This window comes from Rousettus aegyptiacus, unplaced genomic scaffold, assembly GCF_014176215.1.
Source record: "Rousettus aegyptiacus isolate mRouAeg1 unplaced genomic scaffold, mRouAeg1.p scaffold_m13_p_4, whole genome shotgun sequence".
Classification (NCBI taxonomy): Eukaryota; Metazoa; Chordata; class Mammalia; order Chiroptera; family Pteropodidae; genus Rousettus; species Rousettus aegyptiacus.
In genome coordinates, this window is record NW_023416307.1 from 38656966 (window position 1) to 38673856 (window position 16891).

The 16891-nt window shown below is 35.5% G+C and overlaps 1 long non-coding RNA gene and 1 pseudogene across 1 annotated transcript in view; both read left to right on the forward strand.

The window, feature by feature from the left end:
* Positions 1-16891, forward strand: part of LOC107507035 — a 239226-nt gene that overhangs the window by 65127 nt on the left and 157208 nt on the right. The window lies entirely within an intron of this gene.
* LOC118602463 lies at positions 7331-7449 on the forward strand (annotated as a pseudogene).

Sequence of the window (16891 nt, forward strand, 5' to 3'; positions counted from 1 at the left end):
TCTATATTTATGTATATATTTCCATGAGTAAGTACAGAAATGCACCAAATGTATGTTACATACCTAAGTCTTATTCTACTGGGGTTGGAGATGACAGAAGGGGTTCAGGTTAGGGGGATGCTCTAATACTTATCTCTGCTTTCACAGAGCTTGCTGTATTGTTGGGTAGAAAGAACTAGCAGTTTATACATTAATTGTCTCATGTGTACTAAACAGTGTGATATAATAGAAGGTTAGAAGGGACTAGAGTAGTTGGAGAAGGGACCTGAGATGGGTTTTTAAGACCCGAGGTAATTTGGATAGGTCTAGTTACCTGGTTTCAGTGAGGCTGGCAGCATGAGCAGAGACACGAGTATGACATAGGACATATGGAGTAAGTATGATGTATGGGGGGATAGTTGAAATAATAGCAGAGTACGTGCTGGGGCAGAGTAGGAAATAAATGAATTGGTGGTAGTAGTTGAAGTCTTAGTAGTAGCATTGCCATTTTTATCTTTAATAGCTAGTCATTAACTCTAATCATGTGCCAGCCACTAAACTAAGTGCTTTCATGCCTGATTTCAGTTAAACCCAACAGTAAACTCATGGGATAGGTAATATTAGTTTCACTCTTCGGGTAAGGAAATTAAGCTTAGCAAGTTTACACTTAAAATCAGTATGGTATGATGGTTAAGGTGTCAAGACTATAGCCAGACTGCTTGGGTTCGAATGTCAACTTTACTAATTACCAGTTGTGGGACCTTGAACAATTGTTGTGTTTCTGTATCATTATCAGTAAAAAGGAATAGTAACAGTACCCAGCTCATAGGGTTGATGTAAGGATTCCATGATTTAAATTTCCATTGATATATGCTTTAGAATAGTACTCAATATATATGGAGTCGTGTGCTATGTGTTTGCTCTTATTGATTAATAACATGGATATCAATTTTGTAGAAGATACAGAAAATCTTTATATATCTGCTTCTTATGTTGACCATCAGTTAAAACTGAGAGGATAATATCTATAATAATTTATATTCATTATAGAAAAAATAGAACATACAGATAAGAAAATTTAAAATCTTTACCTGTTTCTCATATATAATCATTATTTTATTGTATCTTCTTTCATAATATGTATTTATGACCTGATTTTTCACTTAAAAATATTTAGATTCTGGAAACATTTTTTATTTCAGCAAGTACAGCTATATTATGGTTTTTAATGATCATATAGTAATTTGATATATACATGTGGTATTCAAAACTGAACCAATAAACTTACCTTTATAGGCTGTTTCCAGTTTCCTTTTTGCTATTACAAACAGTACTACAATGAATAACCTCACGATTTTATGGAATTATTTTCTTAGGATTATTCCCAGAAGTATAGATCCTGAGACAAAGTTATGCCATTTGTCAGATATATGCATACATATTGCCAGAGCGGCCTCCAGAAATTCTTAACAATCTCTAGTTCCATCAACAGCATATGATATTTTTCATCTCTCTATACCTTTGCTAACACTAGTTATTGCCATCCCGTTAAACATTTTCCAATCTGATATAAGAAATGCCATATCATCATTTGGAATTGTTTTATTTTTACTGGTAGCTGTAAAACTTTTAATATACTTATTAAACATTTATATTTTTATAAACTTTATGTGTATGTTATTCCTCCCAATTAAAAAAAATGAAGCGTTTTATTAAAAAGCATTTTCATGATTATGACAGTACCTTTTATTGACATATTTTGAAAATATGAATATGTTTTGGTTCGAATTTGATAAAAAGAAAGAATAAATGAGTTTGGGTCCATGGGAAATTAAGAAAGAAATTTTTTCGGAAATTCTAATCTGAACATGTTCTACCTTTGCTCCAAAACCTTAGTTTCCCTTTGCCATGGAATAAAGTTTAGGTTTGAAAACTTGGTATGCTCGGTCCACCGTGATCTGGTTCAGTTGACCTCTTTCCCAGCCACTTTCTTATATATCCGTGGTGCTTTAGAGCATAGCAGTTTGTGAGAGCAGATTGTACCATCTCTTCCTAGCTCCATGTTCAGTGATGTCATATTGGTAGTTTAAAATCAGCCATAGGGGAGTGTTTACATTATAGAAACTGGTAAACTGTAGAAATTAGGGCTTTTTTTTTTTTTTTTTTTTTTTTAATCCCTGGAGAGAGACTCAATTGTTAAACACTTACCAGCATCCAACTATATATACCCTAAATTCCAGGCATCTTCAACTTCTTAGCATTCCTAATCCAAGGCAGGACTGAGATATACAGGTACCCCAGATAGGGAAATAACCAGTTGCTCCTTCAAACCAATATTTGGTGCCCACACATTAGCACGAAGTGGGAGGAGCAGGGAAACAGGCCTTCTCGTGGCACTTTTCAACCTCTTTGCCTTTGTTCTGAACAACTCAATTCTGGCCCACAGTCACCCACCCTCTGAAGTCACACAAAGCTTACAACTAAGTGACCTATCCTTTTTATGAAGACTTTGGCCTGACTTTTGAGAGTCACTCCACTTTCTCATCCCCACCTCAAATGGCTTCTCAAAACAGTCCCTCCAACCCCATATAATTAATTCTTTCTTTGAGGGGAATTTTGCTCAATACAATTTTTTTTCCATCTTGTTTTAGTATCCCTTATAGAATAAGATCTAAGGCAATAGACTGGCTAGCCCACCCTTTAACCTGAATCTGCCTTCAAGAAACCTTCCTTACCTCCTCTGTGCCTAGGTACATATGCTCTTGCTTCCTCTCACCTCCCGCTGCCCATGTGGTTAATATGTTACTTTCTCAGTGGACCCTTCTAATAGTACACACTCACCCTTGTCTGTACCCTATAGATCTTGAAAGTAATATCACTTATCATCATGAGCCACTCCAAGCAGTGACTCTGTATCCTCCTTATCAAAGAGTCTTACATAGTAAGGCTCAGATAGTGCTTAGCTGGGTAGGTGTTCTTGAGGAGACGGTATCACTAAGAAAACCTTAAATCAAGGTAAATATTTTAGAAGTAGTGTGCAAGATGACTGAAAGGAAAGAAGTACAATGACCAATGTTAGGAAAACTGGCTAGAGTGTTGAAATTTTTTAGAGAGCATCATCTAGCCTTGAGGCAGGGGTGAATTCCTGGAGGTAGGTGGTAGAAATGAAGATGGAAAGAAGGAGCAGACATGAGACATTTCAGGCAAGGAAGGATCTTACAGAATTTGGTGAAGGGTAGCCTAGATGAAGAAAGAGTAGGCAAAATTTAAAATGTCTTCAAGTTTCTAATTTAGAGACAGTTATGGAGTCAGCTGTGTAAAGCCATGGACTTGAAAGGAAGAGATTTAAAAGTAAAAAAAGAAAAAAATCAGAAGGTGAGTGTTAGGAACATATCTACATCTATAAAAGGGGAACAGAAAAGGAGAAAGAGGAAACATAATTAATAAATTAGAAAAAGAATCTGAAAATTTCAGTGTCCTTGAGTGTATATCTTAAGCTCCCACAAGCTCAGATTTTTCTTTTATAAAATGGAGATAGTTCTTGTCCTATTTAACTTCACGGTTATTGTGAGGTTAAAAGGGATGATGTTTATAGAAGTATTTTGTATACTAGGTTTAATATGAATGTGACACATTTTCATTTTACAGTTATAATTGGAGCCAAATGGAAGACAAGACATAGGAGTATTAATGTAAAGAAAAGGAAAAGTTGAGAATGAAAAAAAAAAATAGAGTGATTGGGCAGCACCTAGAAGAAGGAACAGAGTAAAAATGAAACATTTGTTTATCTTTCTTTGAACACAGGGAAACTCTGGACCTCTGAAGATACAGGGAAAACTTTCAGTGTAGAGGAAGGATGACTGTGGGAGCAGAACCTAGGGTAAATAAAGACTGTGATCTTTAGACATAAAGACAGAAACCTCTTCCTCTGAGACTGGTAGAAAGGTTGAGACCCAAATATAGAGACAGGAGCATGTGAGGCTCAAGGTGGCATAAATGAGTAGCACTTGTGGGACACTCCAACCATATGCTCTAAGGATTAGAAAGTCTATATAAGGAGGGCTGGGAGAGAGTGATGGGATCTGGGAGGAGAGCTGGAAGGCAAAAATATTGTTTGAATTACTGCTATGGTATTATCTTCTTATACTGTGAACTATTCTGCCCCTTTAGAGGAACTGCAAAGTCTAAATTCCAAGATCTACACCCTGCATAATCACTGGGCATTAGCTCAGTCCAAGTACAACATAGTCTAATAGGAAAAGGAGTTATGCTTCTTTGCAATCGGATTAGATTCAACTGAAGATTTGAGTACATGGTTGGATACAGGATTTGTATATATTTGCCAGTTTTGAGTCACCATCTGGGAGGTAGAGTTCATACGCTGAAATGTTGGATTTTCCAGGACATTTTCATAGTTTGTAAATTGAAAGGGAGAGTCAGTTTACAAATCAAGACTGTCTTAGAAATGTGAATCATATACAGTATACCTCTATGGTGACTTACATCTTGGATAAGAGACTCACATTAGGATATGGAGGTATAAGATAGAGATGAGATGGAATGAGAATTTGGCTCTATTCCAGTATGGTTGTAATTGGTTGGGGCTGAATGGTGGCTGCCTATAAATGTCTTATCCTTTACAGTTTACCATAGATGCCACTACTCTTATTGATCTGTCAGATACTGAGGCCAAGGATAAATTACCTTTCAACATCACATGGGCTGTATTGCTTCTCTTATAATAAAAAAGAAGTTTTCTAGTCTCATGACTCTATCAAAAGAGGAAAAGAGCAAGAATGAGAGGTTTACATGGTTTACTTCTCACATGCCTGATAGACATCTGAGTTTGGGAATCCTGATATAGCTCAGTGGTTCTCAAACTCGGCATATGACACACGAGTGTATTAAAATCAGTCCTAAGGTATGTCATCCACTTACTAAGAGTAACTAAATTTGGGATATTTGTGAATATGAAACGTGAGACATATTAAACACTTAAAATTTGTACTATAATACTTTTTTAGTCACTTGTATTCTGATATAATTTAATAAGCAGGAGAGGAAGATCATTACAATTAGAACAATGAGAACATCCATCAGTTTATGTCACATAGAAATATCATTTGTCATATGTGTTCCAGAGGAAAAGTCAAGAACTATTGTTCTGGCAGTTGGTGGAGAAATGACTGTATAGTCATTTTAGCACTAAAATATCATACGTGGTGGAATGTTTTCTGCAAAGCCATAATCTTTTATTAATTTAATTTTGTCGAAGTCAAACTTTTAAAAAGTCAGATAGTATTTATTATAAGGTTCATCATGAGAACCATTTCCCACCCTATTCCTGCTCCCCTGAGGCAACATTTGGGTTAAATGAATAATAGATGTTTACATGATGCTGTAAATTTTCTTCATAATTGAGCCCTGTGATATGTTTTTATCACACTTTGTTTTTTCTTAATTATTGCCTCATATTATATTAATTAGGTTTTCTTCCTTAAAATGATTGTTAGAACTACATACTTCTCAATTTGGTCAGAATGCTAGATAATCTATCAGTTTCGTCTTGTCTTGGGCATTCCTTCTGAAGCCTTCCTTCCTTCTGTTCCAATCCAGACGAGTTGCTCTCATCCTGGGATTTCCCACTGCCATAGTTCTAGGAATTTACTACCTTTCTCTCTTGGGTTGAATCCTGTGTCTAGTTTTTCTCTTTTTACTCTCATAATGTGGTAGTTGTGTATCCTGGTAGTTTCCTGAGAAAATGTGTAAAAGAAGTAAATATTATTGAATCTTTACAGGTTGGAAAATGTCTGTAATCTACCTTATACTTGGCTAGGTGTAGAACTCTGTTATGGAAGAAATGTACCTTCAGTATTTTGCTGTCATTATTCCACTGTACTTTAGTTTTTAAAGTCCTTGTTGAGACTTTAAATTTTAAATTTTGATTGCTAATCATTCATATATGACCACCTTTTTTTTCCCCACTCTAGGAATTTTTAGGATCTTCTCTTTATGCCTAAAATTCTAAAATAACACAGTGATATGTTCTGGCATACAACCCTTGTTGTTTATTTTGGAATCTGTAAAATCAAGTCTTTTAGCGATTGAAAAGTATTGTGGGTTAATTCTTGCATTTTTACTTTCTGGAACTATTTTAAGATTTTAAGATTCCTGGATTGATTTTCTACTTATCTTTTCTCTCTTATTTTTCTATTACTCTGTCTTTTCCTTCTACGTTCTGGATGATTTCCTCAACTCTGTCTTCTAAAAACCCTACTGAATTTCTTACAGTTTTACTATCATATTTTTTAAGGTTTCAAGATATCTTTATTGATCTGTTCTTGTTTCATGGTTGAAATAGTTTTCTTGTCTCACTTTTAGGGTACTAATTATATATTTAATTGTTGCTCTCCACATAGTCTCTGTTTTCAGTTTGTATATATATATGTGTGTGTGTGTGTGTGTGTGTGTGTGCATGTGTATAATTTGTTTGATTTTTTTCTTAGAGGCTTTCTAAAATATTGCACCCCAGGGGCTTTTCAAGACTCTTTCAAAGATTCCAGAGTCAAGCCTAGTTTTATTATTATATTAAGATGATATTTGCCTTTCGCACTGTTGATATTTGCACTGACGGTGCAGAATCAATAATGGGTAAAAACTGCTGGTGCTTGGTACTGATCAGTGGCACCAAACTCTACTAGCTGTCACTATATTCTTCACCATCAACCACTTGCAATTAAAACAAAAAATAAAGCCCATTTTACTTAAGAATGCCTTGAATGAACAATAATAGTTATTATGATTTAATTTGACCCCTGAATTAACATTCTTTTGTTGTTCTCTGTAATAAGGTGAGAAGCACACCTAAAGCACTTCTGTAGCAAACTAGAGTTAAATCGTGTCTTGAGGAAAACGCTTGTGCAATTGTTAACACCTATTCCCCACCAAACCCCACCCCCCACCCCGCACACGTAATACCGTATTTACTTGAAAGAATGACTTACAAAAGATGGTCATTCTGTTGTGGCACTATGAGAGACCTTATCTCAAAAATGAACAAAATATTCTTGTCACTTTAAGACAAATGTCTGGTGATATTTGTTGCCAATAATGGAATTTGCGTTTTCAAAAGAGAGTTAGAATTTTGGAAGAGTTGCATCTTCTACTACCACAAGCTTGATATCTTCCCAATAATGGACCCAGCAATGATAGTCACAAATATATATATTTTTCATATTGTATTTAAAAATGTAAAAATGTTTGGAAGTTCTACCTAAATCAGGGAACTGGCACTTTTCAAATGGCCAATGTAGAACATTACAAAATAATGTATGGGTAAAAGTATGGGGTAGTCTATGGCCATGCCATCCTCAACAAGCCCAATCCCATCTGATTTTGGAAACTAAGCAGGCTCGGGCCTGGTTAGTACTTGGGTGGGAGACCACCTAGGAAGACCAGGTACTGTAGGCGTAAGAAATTTTTAAAAAATAAGGGATTATAAGATGACAGTGTCCTTGCAATCTGTGAGGTCAACTAAGGGTTGCTTCTCCTAAAAAAAAAAAAAAAAAAATACAGAATAGATCAATAAATTTTAATGTAACAGAGTTAAACAGTTCAATGATATGGTTTCAAATTCCATATTGCAACTCTCCTTTCAGAAACTACCACTCGTTAAAAAAACAAAAACAAAAACAAAACAAAACATACAAAACAAAAAATAAGTTTTAGTGTGGCATGAAAGAAAAATATTCACAATTATCTAAAAAGGTTATTAAAATACTCCTCCCTTTCTAACTATATATCTCTGTGAGGCTGGATTTTCTTGATATTTTTCTACCAAAACAACATATCACATGATAAATTGAATGCAAAAGCAGATATGAGACTCCATCACTCGTGTCCAAGCTAGACAATAGAGATTTGTAAAAATGTAAAACAGTGCCACTCTTCTCACTATTTTTTTTTGTTGTTTTGGAAAAATAGTTATGTTTTATAACAATGTTATTTATGTTAATAAATAATAGATTTACTATTATTTAAATTAATTGATAAATATTTCTTTCAGTTGTAATTTGTAATAAGATAAATATCAATGCACAAAATAAACAGAACTCTTGGAGGTCATTAAAATTTTTAGAGTGTAAAGTAGCCCTGACATCAAAATGTTTGCAAGTACCTGATACAATTACTTAACTCTCTCTGTTTTCTCTATTATACCCAATATCCCTTAATCTAGAGATTTTTTGATAAGCCTCCTGATTGGTGCAGGGAGAGGAGGATTTAAGAGTCTAATTTTTCTCCAAACACATTTCCAACTACCACTTCTTCCTTTATGCATGACTTAGCAGGCTTCTTGTTTCTTCTCCTCAGTCAGATACCTAGGTTTCACTTTTCCCCATTCCGCTAAATAAGTTACCATTTACCATTCAATTCCAAAATGTTAACCACAGCTCTTGGCTTTCTGTCATCTCCTCCACCATTCCTTTATTCTTGCGGGCTTATTATTTATTTTATTCATTCTCTGTCATATTTGTGGAGATTTGACAGGCAGTGGCATTATAGGCATATATTGGGGAATAAGCATACTGTGTTGATTTTGGTATATATGCCAACATGTTGAAGCTAATGATTGCTATCTATTTCTAATAGGTTAATTGAAAAATATTAAATAAAACAATTCTACAAAAAAGTTAGGAATTTTTATTCAATAGAAAAAGGATATTTAGAATATCCGTTACATATTTTCAGTGAGACTCTGAATTTTCTTGTTATTTAATTACTTAGAAAAAAAATCAGTGAAGTTCTTGGAGTTCTTTTGAGTAAAATTGTCAGATTAGAGACTAGAATTGTTTGATTTTGACACTCATGGTACTGGAGGCTTGTGGTGTGAATGGTCCAAAGTCACACTCCTAGTGATTGGTAGATGTACTAGAACTTAGACTTCCAGGTGCTCGCTGAGGGTTCTTCGCAGTGCATCCACTTCAGCTAGGACAAAGTGGGTATCATACCCTGGGGAAAAGGAAGCACACTGCCAAGTCTACCTCATATTCTCTTCTCTGTGTCTGTAAGTTGTCTCTGACTCCAGAATCCATCAAAGCTTCTTAGCTGATTTCACTTTCTCCCTCTTCCTCACACTCTAAATGTAGATACTTGTCTCCCCAGGTAGATAATAGTACTTTTGAAGGCAGGACCCTGTTTCCACGTTTCCCCCAAAGAGACTGGGATTCTGCAATCAGAGATGTTCACCTGTTTTTGCTGTTGGCTCATCAGAAGGTCTGGCTGATTATGTATCCGCTAAGCAAGAAATGATCTTCAACATTATAGAGAACTTAGCATCATTAAAACTGTAGCTTAGAACACAAGCATAATACAGAAATAAATAAGAAACTGGCATGTAAAAACTAGAAATTTTGTGATTTTTTTCAGTCCTTAGGCTGTTTTCAAGATTCTGCTCAGCATTGAGTTACACTTTTTTTTTTCTTTAAGTAGAGGTAAGAACCTGGAAAGGGTGCGATTTCTGAGAGAGCAATACTCTATGACAGATAGATGCTAACTAATCCTGTTCTTCAAACACAGATGCCTCATAGGCAAGGCCATGGGTAATTGTTCCCCTTGTGAAATGTACAGAAATGCTTGACCAAGAACAAGGAAGGAACATTTTTTCTTCACTTAAAGGGACCCTTTTCTAATTGGCCTTTCCAGTGGGGGATGCTTTTTTAAGTAGTCTGGCCAGCGGGTGGCATTTTTTTCTCATTCTCGCAAAGCACCTTTGGAGCAGTCCTCCTGATAGATGAGTCCTGAACTAAAGGTCAGAAGGAAGGAGATGTAAACAATGGTTCACCCCTTGGCACACACCAACTTGGAGAGGTTAGAGGAAAGGTATAAGGAAGGATAAAGCAATATGTTTAAAAATATCTGAGAGGAATAGTAGGAGGAACTGAGATTATTTAACTTGGAAAAGAGAAGAGAATACATATAAAGATGTTTTTAAAGAATAAAAAGGTGACTCTTTCAAAGAATAGAATGATTTGTTGCTCTTGAGTTTCATTCCAAAGGTATAAATAGGGCTTTATTGGAGAAACAGAATCACTTCCTGACAATGAATGCTATGAGCATTAGTAGCTGTGGCATTTCCTCCTCAAGAGACTTTGTACATGGGATGCATTCCCATCTGGGAAGAGTGTTCATTGACTCTGCCTGTAGATGTTAGAGGGTTAACTAAAGGTTCCTAAATATAAAGGTGGTATTGTTTTTCATTTCTGGGGGAAAAAATATATGGGAGGGCGACTACTTTCCTGGAGGCTGTGTTCTAGAGTTCTCCAGTGAGGAGGTTTGTAAGTGCCCACAATTGCCATGCAGAGAGCTGCTGGGGTCGTGGGTCCAAGATTAGGAGATTGTTTATGCTAGTTCAGATATCTCTCTTTGCAAAATTGATTTAATCTTTTCTCTTCTGCTCCCTTTCTTTTCCTACAATCAAATGTAGTTTTTCCCAGACAGTCTCATTTGTTCGAATATTTAATAAGTAGTAACTATTTTTATTATCATGTGAATTCTCTGCTCTGGATACTCAAGTGTTCTTCTCTGCTTCCAGAACATACTCCTTACCTTTTCTCACATTCATTTTTCTTGCGTTCATTCAAGAAATATTTATTAAAGCTGTCTATGTGTCACTAATGTGCCGAATTGAGAATTAAATGGTGAATTAGATATATCCCCTACCCTCTTGAATATCACATTTTAGTGGAGAGACAGGCAAGTAAAACTATTTCCTATATCAGATACTCATATCCTAAAATGGTTTCCTGCATCTGTCAAATCGTGAGATTCTATCCAGCATACTCACTCAACACTGACTTTTGTTCTACACATGACATTTTAAATTTATTACTTTATGTACACAGTGTATATATGCATATGTATACACACCTAACTTGTATATATAAATCTCAAGTATCTTATCTATTCATCTATCTAGTCTTCAAATTAAATTTTAAGCTAAATAATAACAAAAATAATAGCTAATATTTTATTAGTAATTTACTAGACATCTAGTGCTGTTCTAACAGCTTTACACATAATTATGTTATTTATTCCTCACAGCAATCTCTCTGGATGTTGATACAATCATTATTCCCATTTGCAGATGAAAGAAACAGAGCACTGAGATGTTAGGTGATTTGCCCAAGGTCACAGAGCTAATAAGTTGCAAAGCCAGCATTTGACCCAGAGTCTGACTGCAGGGTCTCCACTTGATGTAGAGTCAAAGACCACATTCAGATTTGTCCATGAACTCTGCTCTCTATGGTGGCAGTTAGAAGACTGTCTGACATACATTAATAACATCCCCTAACATTTGTCTGGTGACTTTGAGGTGACAAAGAACTTTTGTTTGTATTATCCCATCTGATTCTTACAGGAGCTCTGTATAGCCACCACGGATTTTGTCCTCGTTATAGAGATGAAGACCTTCATGGCTTGTTGACTGAGGAGTATAGTTTTAAAGATTTTGCTTTTTCAGGGACAAAATAGATGATACTTGCTGGTAATAATATTTAGAATGTAATACAATTTAAATGTTTAGTTGTGAGAGTTTTGTTGCTGCTCATTACTCAGTGTTATCACTAAGTCTATTCTCAGTGTATTGAACAAAATGGAGACTTTCATTGGTGTAGGTGACAGAATAGTGGATAATTTTTTTTTTGAAATCTTAATATTATGAACATTTTATTCAGTAAATAATAATTTTAAAATGATATCATTGAAATTATTTATTTTAATACTATTTATGTAAAACAAATACCAGTTTGAATCAGACTGTTTTACACTTAGCTTATACTGTTTGCCTGCGGTAAAAGTGAAGCAGTCCCACCATAAATTGCAAATTATTTGCTGAGACAGAGCTCCAGAGAATCAGACCTTGGGTGAATGAGATTTTATTATATGTTTATGTTCTCCCAGTTTCTGAACTAAGAATTAGAATACAGATAGATCATTGGTAATATCTAATACAACCCCCTCGCCTACCACCTGCTACAGTGTTTATCTCTTTTACATCCAAAAAGAGTAGTGTTATGGGATGAATTATGCCTGCTCCCCCCCCCCCACCAGATTCATATGTCAAAGCTTTAACCCAGAGTACCTCAGAATCTGACTGTATTTGGAGGTAGGGCCTTTCAAGAGGTGATTCAGTTAACATGAGGCCATGAGGCCCTACTCAGTCTGGCTGGTATCCTTATAAGAAGAGATTTGGATACCAGGGGTGTGTGTGCACAGAGGAAAGACCATGTGAGAACACAGTGAGAAGAGGGAGATTTGCAAACCAAGAAGAGACTTCTGAAAAAAAAAAAAAACAATCTTGCTGACATCTTGATCTTGGACTTACAGATTCCAGAATTGGGAGAAAATTTCTTTTGTTTAAATTTCGCCAGTGACAGAAAACTTATGACCTCCCAAAGCCACCCAATTTTATATTTGGCATGAATTAATTGTTTTATAGATCTTTCTAATATTGAACCAAAAGTTTTTCCTTATAACTTCTCAGTGGACCTAGTTCTGGCCTCTAGATGCATATCCAATAAATCTAGTCTTATTCCAAATGATGTTTCTCAAATAGCTGAAGGTAATTATTTCCCTAATACAGCTTATTTTTTTCCAGCAATATTCTTCACTCACAATTCTTTTCACTGTCTTCATATACTGTGTTTTCAAGCCTTCTCTTTATGATGATCACGTTTTTCTCAGTCTTATAAGTAGCTCCTTTAAGGACACATAGTAGAAATTTCCAATTGGCATATTTTGATCATTCATGTGCCAAACAGTCCTATTTCTTTTAGAAAAGATGAAATTTGTGGTAAGAGAAAGAGCCAGCAATTTGTCTAATCTTTTTTTTCCCCGAGATGTGTAAAACAGAGGAGTAATCACATGTTTAAAGTAGAAACATGGAGAATTAGCACCACGACTCCTTAATACCAGGTAACAACTGTCACTCTGCGTGCTGGTAGACAGAAAACTACTTTCCTCTGCCATATGAGATATGAATTTAAATTGTATTTAAGGACAATTAATATGCTTGGTGATGTATTTAATTTTAAAACTGATATCTGTATGTATAAAAATTTAATATTAGAAGTAATTCTAATAACCATAATATTAATTCAACTTTTTCTTGGTCATTTTGAAGATTCATTAATTCAACAAATTTTATCTGTTGAATATCTACTTTGTGGCAAGGTTAGTCCTGGAAGATGTTTAAAACCGCTTGTATCCATGTGAATGGTCAACAATTCAGTCAAATTGTTGAGCATGTTACACTTACAGTGTTTGCATCTCCTTTAATAAATGTATTTTAAAATTAGACCCCAGTGGCTTCCTGAGATTCAGAGCCATTGCAGAAGGAGCCAGGAGTACAAAGAGCAAGGAGGGAGAGATGGTCGGACATGTGCCCCAGTGAGAATTAGGGGAGAGTGGCTTTAGTAGAGTAAGCATTGTGGACTCACCCCCATGCTAAAAGATCAGCCTTCTGATATAGTGTCAACTTTGATTGGGCGGGTTCAGTAGTTGAGAGGTAATCTGATCCTTTGGACTAAAGGCCTTTCATCCAGAAAGCAGGCATGGAAAAGAATGACAATGAAAGTAACAACAACAGTAATAGTAATTATAGCAATAATAATAGAAATTATATGAAAGTTTATTATGTTCCAGCCATTGTTTAAGTGCTATATATGTATTAATTTGTTATGCTCTAATTTTGTTCACTCACTTGAAAAATTGAATGCCTACCATATACAAGGTACTATGAACAAAAGAGGCAAAGCCTCTGTCCTTAAGAGTTTATTTTAGTGAAGAAAAATAATAATTGATAAAAATAAATTACGTAGTAAGTTGGAAAGTGAGAAATGATATGGGGGGGGGGCGAGAAAAAGTACCTAACTTATAAAGGGAAATCATTAGGAGTGCTGCTGGGTGAGGTGGATGGGGATCAACCTGCTTTTATTAAATGAAGGAGCCAGAATAGGTCTTTGCGAGAAAGCAAGATTTAAGCAAAGACTTGAAGGAGGCAGGTGTCCAAGGGAGGAGAGTTCCCAGCTGTGGATATAGCTAGAGCAGAGACCTAATGCAGGAGTGTGCTGCCTTTTGTGTCCAGGAGCAGGAAAGGGATCAGTGTGGTTGAAGCTGCCTGGGTCTCTGAGGGGGAGTGGGATAGGATGAAAGCAGAGTATTACAAGGTACAGCAGCATGGAGGGCATTATAAACTACTGTGGGTACTCAACCTTTTACTCTGAATTAAATGTGAAGCCATTGCACGATTATGATCTGAAGAGTGACTTGGTTTGACCAAATTTGAAATGGATCACTCTTAACAGCTGTGTTGAGAATAGATGTGTGGGGACTGATTAGAAGACTTTGAGACAGTGGCCATAAGGATGGTAGCCATGCAGGAAATGAGAAGTGGTCAAATTCTAAGTTTATGTTGAAGGGACAAAGACATTAAATAACTTATCCAAGGTTACAAAGCTAATAAATGCCCCAATTGGAATTAAACCCAGGCAGCATACACTCAAGAACAACTCTGATACACAGCAATAAAAAGAGATGGTGAGAAAACAGGCATCAACTCAATAAAAGAGCTTTCTAATAATTATACCTCCAAGGCAGTGATTTTCTATGATTAGAGGGGTGTAAGTCGAAACTGGAAAGACATCATTTGTCTGTGATGAGTAAGGGAAACTCATGCATGGGGCGGGGGGTGGGGGTTAATAAAATGACTTTTAAGTCTTTTCTAACTCTGAGATTCTATGATCCAAATACAGAACGATATAGTTTATACTGTTTGTCAGTAGACGTTGACAATTTCAATAATTACTACTATTTTGAAAACCATTTTCTTGCCTTCATCTCGTATACCAAGGTATAAACAATGCTAGATTTGGCCTCTGTCCTCACAGAAGGGAAGAAAACTTGATGTCTGACAAATCTCTGTTGTGACTCAAAATGAACCCATGAAATTGCCCTTTTAAATGCAAATTTAAATCATTCACATATTTTTAGTGTGAATGCTGCTACTAGGCAGAATTTGGAGGCTATAAATTCATCAAATAATAAATAAATTAATAAAATAGATGATGGTCTTAAATTAGAATTCTCTAAAGTCATTGCATAAAACCCTTCAGTACTCCTATGGGATCTTGGCTAATAGTTCACACATTCCTGAGCTATACCTTGTATGTATGTGCTGATGACATACCAATGGAATATTATATTTGTGTTTCTGTTTATGAAAAGTACATGGCTCTGTTCCTCCTATTGCTGTGGGTCAGTGTGCTGGAAGGTAATCCAAAAATATGACTCTCTAAATATTTTAAGATTTTGTTTTACCATAATATCAAAAATGTTCTGAACAAATTCCTGCTGGGCATGATATTTCCCACTGCAAGCAATATATAGCAAGTCTGTAGAATCTACCAAGTACTTCCAGGGCATTCATGGGACAGGATATGTGGCATTCCAGGAACAACATTTCTAGTTGAACTGAGAAGGTGGGAGAGACTAGATGAATGCATGGTTTAGTAGAATGGGAAGAGGGGGAAGCAAAATGAGGTTGAAGTAAATCCTAGCAATTTCTTCCTATTTTGGAAGAAAGGTTCTTGAAATTCAACCTATCTCCAAAGGTGGAAAATTGTAGGTTAGAATGCTTTACCTAAATTAGAGCCTATCTGGAGTCCTATTAGTCTTTTCAAAGAAGAAAAACTAAAGCCAAAACAAGGAAAGAAAAAATATACCCCTTCCCACTACATATAGAATGTAATCTTGGATAATGTCCCTGTTTTTTTTTTATATATTATTGTGGGGTGTGTGTGTGTGTGTGTGTGTGTGTGTGTGTGTGTGTGTGCGTGCGCGCTTTCATCATGCAAATATTCCGATATATAACCAAAGAGCAAAGAGAGCCATTAGTTACTTGAGGCAATTTACCAGCCGACTATAGAGCATAAGTTCAGATCTTAATGGTGACTTCTTGTCATTTGAAACTGTTAGAATGGCATATCAAAGGAAGTAAATCTCAAATAAGTTGTCTAAATTTAGTAAAGAAATCTATTTTCTATGGTGTTTTTACTTTGTATTTCTCATGGAGCACCATAGCCATAATAGATAGCATTAAGGAATTCAGGCCCAACACTTCACTTTTTGAAAAGCTGTGACTTTCTCTTCAGGTTTTATTCGATATTAGCAACTGATGTATGAACCATGAAACAAGACCATAACAATTCTACCTGTTGTAATGTAAAACTGCATTCCTACTTGGATTTTTGCTGTTTAATTCATAGTGCAAGTATAATGAGATTTTTTTCTTCTTTGCTTTCTTCATATGTAACGTGCAATCTACATACTTTATTAGAATTTTAGGGCAACTTTTACAATTCTCAAAAATTAATTTTGGAAAAAGTTTTGCTTTGTAGATGTGTACATGTAGAGAACTAGCACCCCCTAGTGTATCAAAAGCCCCCAAAGATTTGATCCGGCATTTAATAAGCTAATAGCAACAAACAGGAGTGTGGACAGTTTGTTAACTTTTACCACTGGCATTCTGTCATAACTTTTTTAGACAGAGGGAAAGTTTGTTTTTAAGTAAATAAAAATCATATAAACTTAAAGGATGGAAGTCACAATTAAAATATTGAAACTAAAATTAGAAAACCATCATTGGCCATTTGAACCGTTGGTGATATTTTAAGGCTGTGAAATAAAACAGAATAATCTGTGGTCATGTTGCTAATTTTCTAAATTCTCTCTCATGGCAAATTTCTACAACATACTTAATTGTTTATAGAAGACTATAAAGCTAAAAGTGTTTAGGGTTTCTCTTCTTTTTGGTGACTGTAATACTGTGTGTTGCCTAATGAAAGTGTAAACTGAA